Here is a 17,924-nt window from a genome sequence, read left to right as displayed (position 1 = left end):
TTTTACCTCTCCCTTTCCTGACCCTGCTAGAAGAAAGATGAGCTCTCTCAGAGGCCCCAGTGAGGTTACTCCTGTATTTTTCCTTCACACACACAACACAGAAGCAGCCCTCTGTTTCAGATTACAGAAGTCTTACACAGCAAATCTGAGTCTCTTACAAAACATTTAAGTCAATAAAGGTCGCATCCCCAGAGGCTGATCTTGATTAGTGTGTCCCCATCATTCATTATGCAAACCAAGGCATTTTGAGTACAAAATTGGTTTATTAATAATACTTAAGTCAAGCGCCAACATAAACCAAGTTCGTGATCACTTGACTGACACTGTGTTTAGAAACCACTGAGACATCTACTGTCTTAACATTTTGCTTGGGGGGGGGGCTGGAAATTTCCTTATCACGAATGTGTTCACCCATATTCTGCACAAGCAGGAGTGTCCTGGTTCCCAGAGCTAGTTCACCTGCCTATGAGGAGATGGGTGCGGTTCCGTTCCTCCTCCTCCTCCTCCTCCTCCTCCTCCTCCTCCTCCTCCTCCTCCTCCTCCTCCTCCTCCTCCTCTTCCTCCTCCTCCTCCTTCTCTCTCTCTCTCTCTCTCTCTCCTTCTCACCCCCATCTCTCACACACAACTATCCTAAGGTCTTTTCTGTGAGAAGTGACATCTCTGAAAGCTACATTTCTTTTTTTTTTTAAAGATTGATAGACAGACACATAGAGATAGATAGATGGATGGATGGATAGATAGATAGATAGATAGATAGATAGATAGATAGATACTGTAGCTGTCTTCAGACACACCAGAAGAGGGCATCAGATCTCATCACAGATGGTTGTGAGCCACCATGTGGTTGCTGGGATTTGAACTCAGGACCTCTGGAAGAGCAGTCAGTGCTCCTGACTGCTGAGCCATCTCTCTAGTCCTGGAAGCTACATTTCAAAGGGCTTTCTTTCTCAGGCTGGGGAGAGGGCTCTGTGGTTAGTGGTTGGTACCACTTTCAGGACAGACCTGGGTCCATCTTCCAGCACTTGCATTGTCAGCTGACAGCTGCTTATAAGCCCAGACCAAAGAAGATCTGCGCACATACATGCCACCACATGTACATGCATACATACATACACACACCACACACATCACACACACCACACACGCCAAACACATAGACGCGCACAAGACACACAACATATAACACAACACAAACATGTAACAGACACACAACAGCCTCTGCGTGTCTGAAATGAGCACAGAAAATACAGCTCCGGATGTTGAGGAACAGTGTCCCGTGACAGCTGCACAGAAAGCCACGCCATTGGTGGTGTGTGCCCTACAGTGAGCATGGTCACTGGAAGTTCCACTGGGGGAGACGGACTTTGTGAGAGCCTTTGAATCTTGCCTATTCATCTTAAGACTAACTGGGGACGTGAAGAGGAATGGGTAAAGGAGACAAGGAAACGACTTGTTATCCTTACATCTTGGACACACAGATAAAGGTGGGTGTTTTCTACTTTAAACATTGCCTTGATCACTTTGGGTGTTAGGCACAATAGATGATGACAGATAGATAGATAGATAGATAGATAGATAGATAGATAGATAGATAGATAGATGATGATAGATAGATAGAAAATGGATGGATGATAGAGATAGATAGATAGATAGATGATGGATAGATAGATGATAGACAGACAGACAGACAGAATGTACATACGTAGACATAACAGAAAAGTAGAAAACAAAGCTTCTTCATCAAGAAACTGTGTTCCAATTTCCTAAGCCCTGCATTTCCTTACATGAACGAGAGACACGGCCAGTCTGGCTTGGTTAGCCTGTTCGTTCAAAATAGAAGGTTCTAATAACAACAGTTTTTAAAAGTCCTCAGGGGCCACCAGCTCAGGGAAAAGAGTTCTCCAATTAGGAGCCAGCTCTTGTGAGCCTCTTGCAGCCTCCCCTCTACACCAAGCCCCTGGGTGGGCAAAGAAATCTGAAAGCCAGCTCTGGTTTGTCCTCAACCACCCGCGGATATATTAATTAGATGAGTTCGTCAGTTGTCCTAAATAACAGCTTGGTAAAAATTATACTACACAATTGGACTGGTCTAAACACCAGCCCAGTTCAGACACAGTTGGTGACTCTCCCTCCTTCTCCTGCTGCCTCTGGCTGGTCCTGCAGCACAAAGTGTTCAGTGAGCAGGAATCATTAGTATTTCTCTGGGGACCCTGAACACAGAACTCCTGTTTATAATTTCAGTTCCCAAACATTTCCTCAGAACACTCAATCCACAGTGAAACCCTATTAGTTAAATTAGTCTCCTCCAATATACCGTAGATGACCCCTTACTTTCTGGCAAAAGCTAAGTGAAACAAAACCCAATCAAAAAAAGATCGAAAATGTTTTTTCCCTCATGAATAGAGGTGTTATTCAAAGATCGTCTTGTCAGACATTCAAAGGTGGTCAAGAAATACAAGAACAAAACAACATCTTCCTGAGAGCGAAAATCCAGCTTGTCATTCCAGAAAAGTGCACCCTCAGGCCCTTGGACACCATGGCTGCAGATGAGCAGATTCTCCGGGGTCTGCCTGGGACCAGGAATATTTATTTGACTATGTTTTGACCATTTACCTGAAGTCAAGAAACAGGCTTACTTTCCTCACTTAACATGATCTTTTTAAAGTAATGGGCCTGACTCACTACAGAGCCTTTCGTAAAGTCATGAAATGCTCTCTCCTTTGACTGTTTCTCTCTTGACTACTGAAGTCCTTTCTTCTTGTATAGCGTTTCCTCAGTGCGAAATGCCTTCATTCAGTAACTTCATACAAAGGACATACCAAGTGAAATTTCCCATAAAATCTAGTAGATTGAGGGGGGTGGGGTGAGTAAAATTCATTGCTGGGTCTTTTCCTCCTGAGGGAGAAGTGCTCTCTTTTCCCTGCAGTTACATTAACCCTTGGCATGCTGGTACCGTGCCAACCTTGAAGGAAGAATGTCTACAAGATTGGCCAGGAGACTGCTTAGGCCTAATAAAATTGAGTCATTAAATCTGATTTTACTCCCCTCACCAAATTCAGCCTCTCTCTCTCTCTCTCTCTCTCTCTCTCTCTCTCTCTCTCTCTCTCTCTCACACACACACACACACACACACACACACACACACACACACCAAAAGCCAAGCTGAAATTAGGTGGCTTGTCCTTTTGTCTGATGATAAGCCTTGGTGTGGAAGCGGCCCTGTGATCTGAGGCTGCTTCCTGGTCCAGAGCGGCTCAGTTCAGCCCACATTAACTGGAGTGTCCGCGGAGAATCAGAGGAGAAAGGGCGTCTGCAGATAAATCTGAACGCAAGCTGATGGAAAATCCCGGACAGACAGAGCACTCTGGCTGCTCAGCGGTTGCAAAGCTCCTCTTTAATGACCATCAAGCAAGGCAGGAGAATCCTTCCAGAATGTTCTGCCAGTGTAGCTAACAACTATTCAACGACAGTGCCGTTTGCCTCTCACTGAAATGGGACACCACACGGAGCTGACTGGCCATGGCTTCTCGGGCCTGGCTACGAAGGCCAAGCTCAGTGTATTGGGTAAGTCATAGTAGAAATGACATTTTAAGATGGTTGGGTCCTGAAGTTGGTACTTTTTCTACCAAAGCAGGACAGAGTATGTCCTTGAGGGTCTTCTTCTTCCCTTTATGGAGCACCACATACACTTCTGAAAGAGAGCAAGTCAGACAGGGGCCCCTCCTAACCCACTGAGTTTACTTAAGGAAAACAGTGTGAACACCTAGTTCCCTCCTGCCTGGAACCCCTGTCGAGCCCAAGAGCAATATATGTATTGGCTTGCTGCACATCAAGCCTCCCTGGGGGGAGAAGGTACCCCAGTTCCTATGACAGTGTCGGCTTTCTCTCATGACTGAGCTGAAAACAAATCCCTCTGTCCAGGGCCAATACCCACCCCCCCAAGCATATTATTATCTTAATGGCCTATCCCATAAAACAACACTGGATCAAAATTGAGTGTGTTTGATAGGCGGGAACCTTCACAATTCGGTTTAGCTTTTCACATGTCCAAATTTGACCCAAAGTTCCAAGATATGAATGTCTGATACCCACTCGAACAAAAACAGATACCGTTCCTGATTTGGGGAAGGTGACTTGGGAATTTGCTCACAGAATCGTAAAGAGCCTGAAAGATTATCTAGTCTGCGGGGAAACTGAGGCCAAGACAGGTCATAAGCAGGCTACACTGAAATCCACTCTTCTGCCTTGGGTCCCAAGCACATGCTGTATTTACATCAACCTTCCCGTGAGCTGTGGCCGTGTATAGCTACACTGTTTTTGCAGATATCCCAACATTTAGTAATTTGCCAAGAGAAAGGAAGAAAGAAAGAACCCAGGAACTAGTTCCCTGTAAAGAAATATCTTGTGAAAGCCATTATTTTAGAAACCAAATCACCTGATTTTTCTGTCACCTTAAATACGGTCGATTAATAGATGGGACCCACTAAACACTGCAGGGCCTATGAGGCGCTTCCAAGGGGTGGCAGAGAAAGCAGCCAATCAGGGGTGCCCATTCGAGGGAGGAGCCAGCAGAAGAGTGGGGCAGAGGTGAGTCAGAGCAGAGCCAGAGACCCACCCTGAGCTCGGATCCGCTGCCTGGAACTGGGAAAGGCTCAAACTCCTCAAACACAGCGGCGCCTGAGAACATCGGTGTTTTGAATGTCTTCAGATTACTAGAAACTTCTGAGCAAGATCCCCTCTCCTGCTGCCCTAACCCTCAGGTGTTATGTAACACACGGTGTTAAGTAACCATTCTGTGACATTTCAATGGCCTTTTTATATTTCACCAGGACTTACTTTGACTTGTTTTTAAGGCGAATTATGAATTATGAAAATGTCTAATCTAAAGGCATATGACCGTTAAGCATTAAGAGTCACATTTAGTTGGAGACACCACTCCCCACCAGCCAAGTCTTCTGGCCTTTCCCGCAGCTATGCACAAGCACTCACTATAGACCATCTTAAAAAATGTGCGGAAGCCAATCTATGACAGAATAAAACAAACTATGGAAACTTAAGGAAGACAGTCACATCCATCCAAGGTAGACAGTGATACCCCCAAGTGCTGACAGCGTGAGGGTCCACTGGGCACCTCTGTGCCTCCAGATGATATTCTCTAAGGCTAGACCTGCTTGAAACACATCCTGGCCTGGCTATTTCACCAGCACCTCCCTGCTTCCTTCCCTGTGCACCAGGGCTTCTGTCACAGCAAGCTGAAGGCAGCCTAACAAGCCACTGGTGTGACTATGTATCATGTTAGATGCGAGTATGGTCTTGGAGAATAGCAAGGTGAGAGGGAGAGGAGGAGGTGATGGGGTTCCAATGGGGAAGGAGAGCAGGGAATGCCATTGCAGTGAGGCCACGCCTACAGGAAGTGAAGAGCACTATGAGGCTGGGAGGGTGACCATGTCCAGCAAAGACATGGAATATCACATAGAAAAAGCAAGAAGGCCATCGATGGTGCGGGAATGAGCGGCTGAGGTGGTCAGGAGGATGTGGTCATGAGTTACCAGCTCATTGTAGGATTCTATAAGGAGGGTTATTACAATATGGACTCGTGTGTGTGTGTGTGTGTGTGTGTGTGTGTGTGTGTGTGTGTGTGTGTGTATGCAAGCTACCAAGCCACCAGTGTTCCAGAAAGCCAAGAGTAGGATCAGAATATGAAAAGCCACCTCGTAAAGAGCAATTCTTGGAGCTGGTGGCAAGGCTTGGTGAATAGGGGCTGGCCAGGCCAAGTGTGATAGCTTGAGTTTAGATCTCAGTACCTACACAAATATTGGCATGATAGTGTTCATACCTGTAGTATCAGGGCTGGACACAGAGAGACAGGAGTGTCTGTGGGGGTGGCTGACCAGCTAGGCTAGCTGAATCGGTGAGCTCCAGATTCCATGGGAGACCCTGAGACCTCCAGACCCTATGGGAGACCCTGTCCTTAAAACATAAGGGGAGAGGGACTGAGAAAGACTCTCGCCGTCCACATCAGCCTTCACATGCACACACTTAAACACTGTGCATATATGTACGACCTTAAACAGACCGAGTCCCTTATATAGAGATGATCAATGTGAATGTTACAGTTACATTTATATAGCCGTATGTGTGCAGACTTCATAGTTACCTAACCAAGGTTCCATCGATCGGCACGTGTCCTAGAAGAGAGATGAACGAGGTAGAGTAGCAGGAGAGCTCGCTAGTCCTCATCTGTATTTTTTGTGAGAAGGTTCCTCTCTTCTTTTACACCTCCCTTCCTGTCTATGTGTATTCCAATCTGGCAGATATTGACAAAAACATCAGCTTTGTTTCTGAGGAAACTCAGGCAGGCGAGGCAGCTCGGTGTGGAGGATCCTCGGGATTCTCACAGCTGAACCTCCCATGCACGCATGAGTATGGACCTCCGCTCACCATCGGAGGCCTGGGAGGACGGAGAGAGGGAGGGGCTGAGGCAGAGCAGGGCGGCCAGCCCTTGTCTCAGTACTGTGAGGTAGAGAGCAGGTGGAGAGCGATATACCACACATCTTATCGCAAGAAGCCCGCACAGAGGAGGGAGCAGCTGCCTCCCCTGGCCTGGCTTCCTGGAGTTCAGCGTTCTCGAATTAACTGGGTGGAAGGGAAAAGATAACATATAGTTTTGCAGTTAGTTATGCAATGTAACACTTATTAACTAGGATCTGGAGACTTTATCTCCCAGGCAGATTTGGGAGGAGAACTTGGTTTTCCTAATTCCCCTATCAGGTGGACAATCTGTGGGCCACAGAGCACCGCATTCCTCTATTTGGACTTTTATATAAGAGTGACCCAGGTGACTGGGGGACCAGGAGAATCCGTTATGCCTTCCCAATGCTGGGGTGGGGAACCCACCTCGCTAGCACAGAGGGCTCTTGAGAGATTCCCCACATGAGATCCAGAATGCACACACGTGTTATTTCGTGGGCAGTGACAAAGGTACATCCTGAGCTCTCAGGCAAAGGAGAATAAGACTGCCTTAACCTCTGGCCTCCCAGAATGCTTCACTTTCCCATTAGAAAGTACCAGATCCTCCTCAGAGAGCAGGGTGGAATCAGGATCTACTCAATAGCGTCCCACCCTGTTGTCTTCCCTCCTCTGCTCATTGAATTCACTTGTGTCAATATTTTACTTCGGAGGGTAGAGAAACTACCAGAACCTACAGGCCAGCCAGCCAAAACAATGGCGCGGCCGCGAACAGAATTTGAGTCTTCTTGGACAGCCTATGTTCAAGGAAAATATTCCCCACGCCTCCGATGTCTGAATTGGCTCCTTTTACTCCACCCAAATATATTAAATTTTGACTGTGGCTCTGTTGTACCAATGGGATTGTTTTTCATCACCAAGTCAGAAATGGGGATAAATACAGTCTCCATGATGAGAAGTCAGGGACCCAGTGTCATGGCCTGCTGCAGCCTTGTCCTTAGATGTGGCTGAGATCTGCCTTAAAGGCCCAACCAAGACTGCTTTATCCGTTGCCTGTTTCTTAGACACTTTGGAGGGTTTATCATGTCCAAAAGGAGCTGGTGCTAACCATGCCATGGGGCCCAGATCAGATGTCAACTGACGGCTTTGACCCTGCGTCTACGTTAATAGCTCTCATGTAGCCCAAGGCGGTACTTGGTGACAGTCTGGAGCAGGTGGTGAGGAACCTCGACCAATCACTTCCTTCTTCTCTGTTAGGATTTGGTTAGCACAGATGAAATCAGTGGCTAAGAGTCAGAGATTGGTCCCAGATCTCTCACGAGTGACCCAGAGAGGATCGGGAAGGATACAGCGCAGAGTTAACGACACGGTAAAAACCCGGAGTCTACGGGAGAGTTGGCAGGGTAGGCCCATGTAACGATAGTTCTCCTTCAGGAGGAGATCGATCAAGTAAAGTCTCTGGAGCTAAACTATCCACACGGAAAGATAAAAATCTCGAAATGATGGTTAAAACGAGGTAATCCGCTATGACAGGTTTCAACCCGTCTGTTTTATCATCCAAAGCCAAGTTAAGTCGGGCGCCGTGGGAATGATGCTATCTCTGCCCCTGGCTCTGACTAGATAAACACAAATTCCTGCAAAAGCACCAGGGTTCAGGCCGGTTGTCAGCCAGGGAGAGTCCCTGAAATGAGGGGACTTGACCTGAGTGAGAAGCTGCTTCTCACTCACCTTTTGACCACGTTGAAAAGTTAGAGGGGTGCAGCTGACCCATGGGGTTACATCACACTTGCCTGTTAAATTTGGGTAAGAGAACAGGACTCTGATTTGTTTTTGTTTTTGATTTTAGATAGGTAACCTAAGTTTAACTTCTTCAGTGCAAGCTGCAGACTCCAGATAGTTTCTATTTTGAGGACAAAGAGAACGGATATAAAGCCAGGTAGTGATGAATGAGGGAACTACTGTAGGTAGGAAATAGTTTTTACATTTCTACTTCATCAGACCCTCTGTGACTGACCACCTCCTGGTCACTGACCAAGGTTCTTTCTGCAGTTAGGATGCCGTCAGAATCACTCAGCTGTCAAGATGAGTCTTCCATCCAGCCACGAGATCAGTCATGTTGAGAAACGTTGCTTTGTGAGCATTTATGCTAATTAGCCACGGGTGGAAATCGAAGTTACCCATGGGGAAAAAAATGCCAGAGAATTACATGTTTTCTTCAAGAATCTTTGTGTAAAATTGCCTGCAAGCAAACAAACAAAAAACCAAAAACAAAAAACAAAAAAAAATCTAGCAGTGACTTTCAATTCATGGTTTAGGCATAGCAGTTCAGAAGGGTCTGCGTCAGTCTAAGGTCAAGTAAAGAACTGGGGAGGCTGAATTTTTGTGTCCACAAAGTCAGTGCCTGATGCTAACATCTCTCTCCAAACTAGAGAGATGGGTGGGTGTGCACAGAGGTTCACACAGAGCGGAGCAGACATTTGCAAACAGAGACACATTCATAGACACACCCATAAAGAAAAGAGCTTGCTCTGGGAAGCCTAAACCACTGATGAATTTCTGAATGTTCTATGTGGACTAGTCTGAGAGTTAAAAAAAATCCAGAGGGATGGTCAGTGAGGGAACCCCTCTGTGGATCTGAATTGCTGGGGGCTCTGCCCTGTTCTCAAAGTGAATATTAAGAGATAAGTCCCCTCACCCTCAAGGATTGTGGTAGGAGACGTCCAACCTGTTTGTACCTGGTTCTGGCCTTCCAGTTGAGAGAAGAAAAAAATACTAAGACTGAGTTTCTTCAAAGCCTCCTATCTCACCCTAAGGAGTGGGGATGGAAGGCTCAGGAGCAGTTTTGAAGTTAATAGTCCAGGGCAACAGACTCACTAAAGATAGATCTAACTGTGGGATAAGAACACTTATCTCCCACATCCTACTACACATACTGAAGAACTTCCTGTATCGGTTCCCCTTGCCCAGACATCAGAGTCAGGAATGGAGAATGATGCCATGTTATACGAAAAGACGGGGTTCCATCTCAAGAGTCAGGACACGCACTGGGAGCAAACTGGGGCACCCGCAGAGCCACTGGACTCACCAGACTGAGGAGCAAGTGAAATCTGACGGAATCCTTAGGGGTTCTCATGGCTACAAGAGCAGATGGGCTGTGCAAGCCAACAGAAGTATTCGAACCAAGAACTTGGGAAATGCTATAGACCGAAAGCTACCACAGGAGGGAAAACTGCTTTTAGTGTGAAACCTGACTTTTTAGATGCCATGTTGGTAGACTTTCATTGTAAATAGTGATCGATTTTATAAAGAGCTCTTCCTTCAAGTATGTGAGGCATTTAGTTACCTCAGACAGCCTCACTTCTGCTCTGTGTCATTATATAAATACACATGTAACTATGTATATATAATTGATTTAAACACGCATGTGTCTATGTATGATGTATGTGTGTATGTATGTATGTATAAATTCCAGGACCCACATATAAAAGAAGGTGTGACATTTGTCTTTCTGGGGTTAGCTTATTTTGTTTAACATTATGTTCTCCAGTTCCATCCACTTCCCTGAAAATTGCATCATTTCATTCTTCATTATGGAAAACTATAACTCGTGTGTGTGTGTGTGTGTGTGTGTGTGTGTGTGTGTGTGTGTGTGTGTGTGTATCACATCTCTCTATCCATTCACGTGTGGATGGACACCCAGGCTGGTTCCATAACTTTGCTTCTTTGACATCTGACAGAGGATGGCTATCTAGAATATGAAGAACTCAAACATCTTAATACCTCCCCCCCCAAAAAAAGTCAGACAATCCAATCAACGAAATGTCCAATGAAGTTGACAGATGGCTCTTTAAAACAAAAGACAAATGGCCAACAAACATGTGGGGGAAAAGATCTTGAACATCCTTACCCATCCGGGAAGTTTAAATTAAATCTATATTGAGAATCTAGCTCACTCTAGTCAGAACTGCTGTTACAAAGATGGACTCGTTGGTAGCTAAGTACAACTGAGAAGAGACTCTGAACTTCAGATCTCTCAACAGAAACTCACAAGACTGAAAAGCAAATGGGAAGAAGACTGAAAAAACAGAATAAACTATCCACTCACAGGGTGTTCCCACCAACACCACAGAAGAAAGCAGAGAAGAAAAGAAAGATATTTGAAACAATAATTAACATCATACTAAAAGCATAGATTCAGGAAGCTCAGAGACCACCAAGAAGGATAAATGAAAAGGAAGGAAAGGAAAGAAGAGAGGGAAACTGTCCCTTATGTGGACTGTAGCCAAGCTACAGACTATCACAGACGAGGGGAAGCATCTGGAAGAAGAAAGAGGAAAACCTGTCTTAGTTATCAAAGAGCAAAGGTAAAGGCCTGAGGGTAGGCAAGATGGCTGAGTGAGTAAAGGAGCTTGCTGCCAAGCCTGAAGACCTGAGTTCCCCTTACCCAGACATCACCCAGGATTCACATGGTGGAACCGACCATGGAAAGTTGTTGTCTGACTTCCACGCACATGCTCTGTCACAACACAAATTAAGTAAATGTGATTTTTAAATTGTTACTTATGATAGCTGTCAGCTTGGTTGTTAACTTGACTATATCTGGAATGAACTACAATCCAGAAATGGAAGGCACACGTGTGACCTGGATCTTGAGGTCGAAAGACAGCATGCCTTTGATCCAGATCTTGAGGTGGGATGACACACAGTCTTCATCTGGATCAACACACGTCTTTAATCTGGATCTTGAGGTACACCTTTAATCTGGGCCATACCTTCTGCAGGAGACCCATATAAGGACAATGGAAGAAAGGTTTGTTCTTCTGCACCTGTTTACGCTCCCTTGGCCAGCACATCTACTCGAACCTACTTCTTCAGGGTTCCAGCTTATACAGAAGACCAGTGAGACATCCAGCCTTGTGGAACCAAGCAACTACTGTTGCCATTCACAGGTGACCACTGTTGGGTTAGTTGTACTGCAGCCTGTAAGTCATTCCCCAAAATTCCATATTTATATTCATTCTATAAGTCTGTGATTCTAGAGAACCCTGACTAGTACAATATCTTAGGAACATTGAAGAATTTGGAAAGAGAAACAGGGATATCATGAACCTAGCCTTTCTCAATTACACAGTTTTTCCTTAAAATAAAAGAAGAAATAAGGTTGCAAAGGTGTGGCCAGTAGATCTGTATCACAAGAACTATTTTTTAAAAATATTCAAAGAAGCAGAAAATGACACATTAGAACCTCAGATCTACAAAAAGGAAGGACACAGAAAATGAAGAAGGAAAAGGAAATACCGAACTCTCCTTTTCCTTATTTTTGTTGGTCCAACGCATAATCATTTGTTCAAACTCATAACCACAATGAATTTGATTGTTTTTGTCTATGCATCTGTGTGTGTAAACAGTAAGAAACATGGCAGACAGGATGGGCACCAACGGTATTGGCTACATTGTGTCAGTTAAAGCACAGATTGCTAATGGGTAAAAGAAAACAATGTAAGTCACAGAAGGAAATGCCCTGGATAGAATGCATGTAGGTTAAAGGTCAGTGGAGAAAGATGGGTCTCAGTCAAGTCAAGCAACAGAGAGTGTCGTGGTTAGGCCAACTTCATACACAGGAGACTTCACAGCAAGAACATTGTCTGGCATGGAGGGGACATCACATAGGATAGAGTGTTCTCTAAAATGACATGGAAAAGAAACAAAATGTAGAAGCAAACACTGGCAGTAATTCAAGGAAACAAATTCCTTGAGTCAGAATAAACAGCCTCCAGCCCCAGCACACCTACACCCACTGGGGAAGAACGTCACCAGCGTCAGAGTTGAACTCAACTGCATTATTAATCAACTGTGCATTTGTTATATATAAATTGGCTACATCCAATATCAGAAACGTGCAAATTTTCAAGCTCACATGAAACATTCAATATAGGCTGCATGTTGTAAAACACAATAGGCCATAATGTTAGAAACAACAGAAACCTCATGCAATTTATTATTTCAAAACAAAATAAAATTAAATTAGATGTATAACAGAAGGCAGTTAAGATAGCAAAAATAATAGTTGGAGATTAAACAATGTATTTATTTAAATGACATGTGGGTCAAAAAAGATATGAAAGATTGTGAAATCTCTTGAAGTAAATAAAAATTAAAAGAGAATTTATCAAAATGTGTGGAGCTCAGGAAAAGTAATATTTAGAGGGATGTTTATGGCATTTAATGTATATATTAGAAAAGGAAAATCTAATGTCCATTAAGCTCTCACCTTAGGAAACTGAAAAAAAAAAAAGAAAAGAAAGGAAAAGAATAACTCCAAAGCAGAAAGAAGAAAACCAAGAATAAAAATTACATAAAAATCAATCAAATTAAATATAGGACATTGATATTTTTAATCAATGAAATAAAAAGCTTATTCTTTTGAAAAAGATTTTTGAAAACAGAATGATGTGTTCTCTTGCCAGACTAATTAGGGAAAAAGGAAAGAAAGTACCAATCACGATCAGAAATAAAACAGGGACGTTACTGCAGACACTACTGATAAGCAGCAGATAGCGAGAAATACTCTAAACCCACAACAACCTGGACTAAATGGCCCATTCACTTCAAGGCAAAAGCTTCTAGAACTCACACAAGGTAACACGGACCGTCGGAAGAACTTATCTCTGTTAAGAAATTAAATCTGTTTAATATTATTCAAAACCACATCAGGCACAGATGGATTTGCTGGTGAATGCTACCAATCATTTAAAGAAGAAACCGTATTCTCAGCCTTCTCCTTGGAAATCAGCAGCAGAAGGCTCCTATTTTCTTTCTTATACCAGCATTTTGTGTTTTCTTTAAGTTTCTCAGCCTAGAAAAGGGCTATTAATTTGAAATTATTTTTGAAGACATAGTTTTGGGATTTATTAGTTTTGCTTCTCGGTTTCCTCTTTACATATTTCATGGGTTTGTAAGATCATTTCTACCACTCCCCCTTTTTTCCTGATCGCTTTGTGGTTATTTTTCCTTTTCTTTTTCTGGTTCTGTAAGGGGAAATCTTTATTCCTTTCTTTTTTTTTTCTTTTCTTTTTTTTTTTTTTTCGGAGCTGGAGACTGAATCCAGGGCCTTGCGTTTGCTAGGCAAGCGCTCTACCACTGAGCTAAATCCCCAACCCCCACCCCCATTCCTTTCTAACACACGCTTTCTACCTCATTCTGTGGTGCCACCACTGCCTTACAACCAGAGCCACACGGAAATCTTATGAGAAACAACAATTACAGATCACTATCTCCCATGCACTCTGCGATAAAGACCCAGAAGAAAATACTGGTCAACAAGTTCAGTGCTATACACCATCAATTATACGCCATTGCCAAGCAGGCGTCAGCCTGGGTTTTGAAAGGATAGTTCGGTAATCAGTCATCATGTGGTACGAGTCACCACATCAAAAAGATAAGGGAAAAAAGATCACTGAACATATTGGAAGGTGCAGAAAAAAAGGCACATTTCAAAAATTGAACACATGTTTAAAAAAATCTCTCTGTAAACAAAGAATAGAACTATGCTGACCCAATAAAGATATTCTTCAGTTGACATCACACTTAAGGCTGAGAAACTAGAAACTTCTTAAAGAGCCTAGGAACAAAGCAAGGATTCCCCTTTTTTGCAACCTCAACACCTATTTTCAGTGTTGCATGAAAAGTCCCCATCAAGGGTTGGGGATTTAGCTCAGCGGTAGAGCGCTTGCCTAGGAAGCGCAAGGCCCCGGGTTCGATCCCCAGCTCCGAAAAAAAAAGAACCAAAAAAAAAAAAAAAAAAAAAAAAAAGAAAAGTCCCCATCAGTGAGATAAGAAAGAGAAATGAAGGGACTTTGGTGAGGAAGAAGAAATAGAGCCAGTTTTGCTCAGAGATGAGCCAACCGTCTCTGAAGAAGGTCTGTGAGCAGAATCGAGAACAAACGCCTGGAACTCATTAAGGGATTATTCTAGCTGAGCTTCAGGATGGGAGCTCCGTGTGCCTGCAACAGGCAAGTGGGGTTTGAAGTAAAAAACACAAAACCATTGGTAGCGGCACGCAACTCCCAGTGTCTCAAGTATTCAGGCCAATGTCTAGGCCCATCCATATTAGGGGAACCACTCCCAGCACCCCAAGTGTTCAGGGCAACATCTAAGTCTATCTGTATGAGAGGAACAATTGGAAGAATAAAGCAGAGAAGAAAATGAAGGGTAAGGAGCCATGCTCCTGGGTAGCGGGCCTTCCTATTGCAAAGCTGTCAGCTCTCCCCGGTTTGATCCATGAACTCAATAGAGCCTCAGTTCAACTCTCAGCTGTTCTGTGGGTATAGACAAACCATTTTTAAAGTTTACAGAGGGACTCAGAAGACTCAACATCACACAGAAGGAGACAAAGTAAGGAAACTAATGCTGTCTTGCTTCAAGGCTAATTATAAAAGCTGCAAAAACCAACACAACATTGTAACTACAGAACTGCCAAATTGAAGAAAGAGATACAATGCGTGGGCTGTTCTGTATGGAGGAGTGAAGGCAGTCTAAACGCTGGGTTGACTAGACAGCCACGGCCGAAACCAAAACCATAAAGGTCGACACAAACATACGTGGGCTCACAATAGATCTCAGACCCAAATGTAAGACGTAAAGCCATGAGATTCTAGAAAGAGGAAAATCTACATTTTGTTTGGATGTGAATTTTTAATCTAACCATCATTTATACATGCCTCAACACTAAAAGCACATATGTGAAAAAGACATTGATCAACTGGACTTCATTAAAACTAAATGTTTCTGACCGGCAAAAGACACTGCCAATGAAAGGAAAGAAAAGCCACAGTCTAGATAAAAATGTATCTAATAAAGGATTACTATCTAAAATATATGAATAACTAAATAAATTAAACAAACTACCCAAGTAACTAGCGAAACCCATCAAACTTCAACACACACCTCATCAAAGCGATCCCACTCTGTGCTGGTCGGTGTGTCCAGAATCTGGAGCACCGTGGCTACCCAGCGTTGGTGAGCATGTGACACAGCAGGCACTCTGGTCACTTCTGGAAAGAAGGCAAAATGGAGACTGCATTTTTTTTAAAGGTAAACAATCATTTTCTCAACAGAGAAGTTGGGTCCACACGAAACCTTGGCCTCCAGTGTTTGCGGCACCAAACTTACAATTGGCCCACCTGGGAAGTAGCAAAAGTGTTTTCAGTAACAGATGGATGAAAGAAACCATGCTGTGTCCAAACATTGCAACATTATGACATCAAAAGGAAAGAGGTCAGACTAGGGAAAGATCATGAATGGGGAGCAGTGAGTGAAGGAAGCCAACTGCAAAGGCTTCTCCAAGTTGCCGTGTGAAGATGCTCTATGAAAAGGCATAGGTACTTGGATGGTGCTATGACAGCCAGGCTACCAGTCCACCCATGTCATGATACCGATGCCTAAACCCACAGAAGGCCAAGCACTGGCAACGCCACCAATAAAGCATGTGTGCCATGTGATGACTACACAGGTTTGTCCGCGGCTACAAATTGTGGCTTCAAACAGAAAGCTAATGGGTGGGGTGGGGAGACTCCAAGGGTGGTGATTCGGGTGTTTGGCAACACCACACACTTTCCATTCAGTTTCCCTGGGAACCCCAAACTGCTCTCTCTTTAAAGAGTCTATTCTTTAAGCAAAGAATTATCAACTTAGGCTACCACAGAGTAATTTCAAAGTCATGATCAACATCAGAAAAAAAAAAATGAATGAAAGTGTAAAAGCGAAAACACTAATTCAAGATGACAGTAAAAGTTACAGGATATTTAAACTGGTCCAGGGTGGGAAGAGCTAACAGGAAGGATGGCAGAGTAGTATCCAAAGGCATCACATTCCTTGGTCGCTCTACATCTATGGAGGACACTGCCATGGTCAAACCTAAAGAAATGACACAAGCTTTTTACACTTACTTATTCTGAGTAATTAACAGGGGCGTAGAAAAACCAGCGTCGATACAGACTTTATCAGAGCTTGCTGTCCTGAGACGGTTAGAGCGTGACCTGTGAGGCCTCTCCTCCCAGATGAGCTCTGTCGTCCTTTGTAGAGAAGTAACACGCCACACCCGCTCAGCTCTGGGGTCCGTGTGAGCACCTATCGGGACGCAGTATCCAACATTCCAGTACTGCTCTGTAAGCAGCAGCGTGAGCTTGCGATTCCAGTGGGAACTGGCTGAAGGGCAGAGAGTCATCGGGGCAGTGTCTCCCTGGACAACACCAACAAGGGTAGATAGATGGACACTTGTCACCTGTTCTGTGAATCACTCTCTGGTGAGCCGCTTCCCTCATCTGGAGAATGGCCAAAGATGGTCCCAGTCCCACTACCAAGGGAATAGAACTTCCTGAGTTACTTCTAAAGTGACCTTAAGCACACACACACACACACACACACACACACACACACACACACACACACACACACAGAGCGATGATGGGGGTCACGTATAGTGTGCTACCCACTCAGCATCCTCAGTCCTAGAGAACACCAGCCATGTCTCAACTGCAGCCCCCTGGACCACACTCCTCTGTTACTCCTGGACTTCCTCTGTGCATCTGGCATCCTGCCCATCCTCAATGCGAAAACCTCCTAGCTAGCCGTGTGCTCCCCCACCACCTCAGCCGGCTCTCAGTGTGTGAGATGGTAGAAACTTAGGAGGCCCAGCTCTGTTGTAGCCTCCTGGGTTAGCGAGGGTCATGGCTGGCTTCTCTAGGCTACCAACCAGCATGCTGGCTCCTCACCGAGTGCCGGCTTTGAACTGTAGGTAGGTAGGTAATGCAGAAGGGAACGAAGGAAACTGACCCATCTTGGAGCTTGGCCACCAAGCTCGCACATGTGAGTTCTGGGCCTTACTTCCTCTCACAAAGTGTCAGAGTTGATGGCCAATCCTTGTTGGGAAAGAGCAGTGTCTAAGAACAAGCTTCCATAGCCATCTTGCGTGACTGCCTAGAGGCAGAAGGTCCTTCCTGGCTACACCTGTCAGAACTCTGTTCTTTTCTCGGTCCACTAGGATTCCTCCAAATCTGGCCACTCATGAAAAGCTCCCTCTGCTCCACAGCATTCTGTCCTCCTCGTGCTATTGTAAACGTTCAGTTTGCACTATAAATAATTGTTTAATCTCTATTAAATAGTAAGAAGGTACAAGTGGCTTCTCACCTACACCCCCATAGCAACCAGCGCTGAACTCTGACCCCAATGGAACATAATATCTGTTGCCCTGGAGGACGGCCGACACCAACAGAATGTTGCTAAGGCTCGGAGTCTGCTCTTTGTTTTCCTCAAATGTCAGAAAGCTTGAGAGAGGAAGAGAGAGAGAGGGAGAGAGAGAGACGGAGAGAGAGAAGGGGGAGGAAGAGAGAGAGAGAGAGAGAGGGAGAGAGACAGGGAGAGAGAGAGAGACAGGGAGAGAGAGACAGAGAGAGAAA

At 44.5% G+C, this 17,924-nt stretch overlaps 1 long non-coding RNA gene across 4 annotated transcripts in view; it reads right to left on the bottom strand.

Moving 5' to 3' along the window:
• LOC108351545 (uncharacterized) overlaps nt 1-17,924 on the bottom strand; it is a 67,432-nt gene extending 49,508 nt beyond the window's left edge. For all 4 annotated transcript variants that reach the window (XR_005487379.2, XR_010053061.1, XR_010053062.1 and 1 more), the window contains exon 1: nt 15,415-17,924. This is a non-coding gene — a long non-coding RNA (uncharacterized LOC108351545). The remainder of the gene's footprint in view (nt 1-15,414) is intronic.

The sequence above is a fragment of the Rattus norvegicus genome, chromosome 7 (assembly GCF_036323735.1).
Source record: "Rattus norvegicus strain BN/NHsdMcwi chromosome 7, GRCr8, whole genome shotgun sequence".
Lineage (NCBI taxonomy): Eukaryota > Metazoa > Chordata > Mammalia > Rodentia > Muridae > Rattus > Rattus norvegicus.
Note: the sequence above shows the minus strand (reverse complement) of the source record. Positions and strands in the feature narration are given on the sequence as shown.